Source organism: Amblyomma americanum, chromosome 1 (genome assembly GCF_052857255.1).
Source record: "Amblyomma americanum isolate KBUSLIRL-KWMA chromosome 1, ASM5285725v1, whole genome shotgun sequence".
NCBI classification, from domain to species: Eukaryota; Metazoa; Arthropoda; class Arachnida; order Ixodida; family Ixodidae; genus Amblyomma; species Amblyomma americanum.
In genome coordinates this window covers 337344142-337347524 of record NC_135497.1, presented here as the reverse complement: position 1 = coordinate 337347524, position 3383 = coordinate 337344142, and the positions used below count along the sequence as shown (strand labels likewise).

At 46.0% G+C, this 3383-nt stretch overlaps 1 pseudogene; it reads right to left on the bottom strand.

The window, feature by feature from the left end:
• LOC144121174 (uncharacterized) overlaps positions 1–1971 on the bottom strand; it is a 52372-nt pseudogene extending 50401 nt beyond the window's left edge.
• Positions 1972–3383: the final 1412 nt, after the last annotated feature.

Sequence of the window (3383 nt, the reverse complement as noted above, 5' to 3'; positions counted from 1 at the left end):
CTGCAAAAATACGAATACGACTCGCGGATATACACAATGAGGGGCAGGCTTTAATGCTGGCTTTTTGACTGCACGTTCCAAACATTCAATTTCGCAGCTTTACTGTATGCCTGAATGGGACGAGATTTTCTTTAATTTGTGAACAATTTAATTCAATAAATCCTCAAACGTTTCACGCTCGAAGGAATTTGGTATCGGTGCACTGGCTACAAAGGCGACGTTGGTTTGTCTGCAATTCATCCGCTTTCCTGTAGCTGGGAGCCAATTTAAGGTTCTAATGGTCCTCCATCGACACAATTTCATATCTTGCGCACGGATGGTTTGCTATCTCCTTAGGAGTCAGCGGTGAGTATATAGCGGCAGTAGACTAATGCCAGAGCGCAATACGATATCACGAGGAGCCGGAGCAGATGGCTTTTTTTGGTCTGAACGCTTGGTTGAAGGTAGCGCGGGAATGAAACCGTCCAGCGCAAATTTCACCAAAATAGAGGATTAGTCTCGTGGTCATATCTGACTTTTGTGAGAAGATCCAGGTGTGCAAGTTCAATTTTCGCTCATGATATTTCAATAGCAGGGTGCACAAAAACGATACGCTGAATACGAAAGAAGGCAGGTCAAAAAGCAATGCATTCCCGCTCTTTAATCGTATGTTCGTAACAATCATATTTGCACGGACATTCCACGATGAGAAATACTGCTACAGTCACATCATAATATTTGCTCATAGAGGAGTTAAATTATATTGCAATAACAGCTGTGCCACTGGCATCGCGAAAGAGCTAACGTCGGTTGTGTATTCGCAAAGCATTCCGGTTTTCTTAAGTTTTAATGAGACGCGTGTCGTATTGCTATATTACGCGCTATAAGACGGTTGCTTAAATCGACACGAAAGCTTTGGAGAGGTATTCAATCCGCATCAAAATGTTTTCAATAAATGTTCAGCAATTATGCGTTTCTGCACCATCGCTGAGCTATGACCTGTGCAACCGGTTTCCGAAAAAAAACGACGGTTTCAAATCCCCATCATGATTTTCAGTCTGAATCTACTACTTTCATCCTTCCTGGATGTCACAGGTGTTGAGGGTTATTCGCAAACAACTGTACTCGCAGCGAAAATTTGCATGTTTGCTTCCCTCACAGAGCCAGAGCATCTGGCACTGCGCAAGCTGATTCTTTCCAATGCTCCATCAATAACTCCTGCTGAGCTCAGACTGCTAAGCTTCTGAATGGCATACCAGCGTGTCATTCATTGCAGCGTTTTTTTACGGACATTTTTCAAAGAGACCTGTTTGAGGAAAGGCCTGCTCACCCTCCTTGTCCTTTCCGAGTTGGGCGTGGCCGACGAGAAAAGCGACCAAAGGCTGCACGTCCGGGATGGAAACCATTTTGCGTTTGAAGATCTCCGCGGCAGCATGGCCGGTGAGTGGCATCGCCATTGGCTGACGTCCCTCCATGTCCTGCGTAAAGAGGACGCGTAAACAATATCGCTTTCTCGAAATGGCCTCGTATTCGCGGCAAGTAGCATCTGCACGATGTAGGTGGTGAGTGAACTATTTTTCCTTTGTGCAGGCTTCTGACCGTAGACTAAAAGGTTCTCGCGGTGACAAAGTACTTCACCTCGCTTGCAATCCCAGCGCACAGGCGCCCGGTGTGAAGCATGCCCACTGGCTCCGCACCGTCCATGTCCTGCGCAAAAGGACGGGTAAAGAACATCGCCCTCTCAAGAAGTAATCGCATTTGCTACAAACAGCGTCCGGTTCATGGTGTCGGTGCGCAATCAGTTTGTACCTTGGTGAGGCTTCTGTCCGCAGAGATGCAGGTTCTGACGGAGTCCAGGCACTCCACCTCGCTCTCCACTGCAAGCTGAAGAAGAGATATGGCCGAATTCTCACAGGGGGTCTTCAAGACGAGCTCCAGCCGGGCTTCGAGTGAGGACGGGTTGACGGAACGTTCCAGGCGAGCTTCTTGCATCAATGCACGAGCTACGCCCGTGCGGTCTCCTTTCTCGTCTCGAGAAATACTCTGAGAACTCGTCGCAGTGGCCAAAGAAATCACAATTCATAGAACAAAGATTGTTTCACAAGACTGGTATCAATTCACTCAAGGGTAATGTGAGAGATACGATTTTTTGGTTCTGTTGCCTAAATTATAAAGTATGATAAGTTTTTAGAACGAAACCACTTGTTCCGGCGCGTACAGTGCATTTGCAAAGATAGCTTGCTTTGTTCTATATCTTGATGTATAAACACTCACTCCTTAATTTCATGACTAGAATTTGTATGTTTTTCTTTCAATTTTTTCTTCACCTCACTAACGTTCCTCTCTTCCTAAGACTCTTTGCTTGCACCCCATAATTTTTCGACTGTTTTAAATGCGCTTGCAAAACAAGGAACTACAATAACAATCCCACAGCTCTTCCTATCCTTCAGTGGGGCTATGCGCGACAAGAAGAGCTTTGTACAACTACAACAATTCCCTCGGGTACTGGCACCCTCATAAGCACACCTTCATCACCATAGGAACTTAGTGCATTCTCGAGACTGCCTTCCAACCTTCCAGACGTTCTTCAGGCTTTGACCAACACGGACGGCATCGTCTATGGCGAGCAGGTGAACCTTTGTTGGCATAGCAAAAACAAAGTCTGTTCTCGATAGACATTCCGCAAGCAGACATCCCTTCGAGACGTCTGCTTTCAATAAAGAACTTTGTCGTCTGCTTCCATCGCGTTTTACTTTCACAGCGTCTTGCCGTTCAACAGTAGGGTGCAACTAAGCTTGCGAAGAAATGTCCGTATAGGTCTTCGTAGTCGTTAGTCGACCCAACGTCCCCCCTACGTAAGAAAGTGCACTGTGCGACAACGTGGTGCGAAACGCGTGACAACGCACTTTCACTGATGTCTGGGAAGTCTCTCCTTGCATCCACAGGGGAATCTATAGCAACCGATCTCGTGGAGAGGGAAGGATTGTTCTTCACAATAAGATGAAGTTGGTTACTACGAAGGATTGTTTGCACTAAAAAAGCCCCGCATTTTTTTCATGCGTACGCGTTACTCGCCCTTTGTATGATAATTTTTCCTGACTAATCCCATAAAGCTGAAAGCTTTTAAGAAAAAATCCAGCCTCTCTCGTCGATTACAGTATGTCCAAGGATAAAATTATTTCTAAGAAAGGCGTAGCATATTATATGAAAAAAGAAGACCCGACTACGTCCAAGCGCAGAGCGATCGTACCAGACACGACGGATGATGGAGGTATGATGCTATACGCAGAGATATCTTCCGATGGTAGTTCAATACAAGCTACGAGCACTATTGCGGCGTCACCCAAAAGCGCACTTTCCTCACGCATTTAGGAGCCACCGACATAAGCCTTTAAAGTGATAGC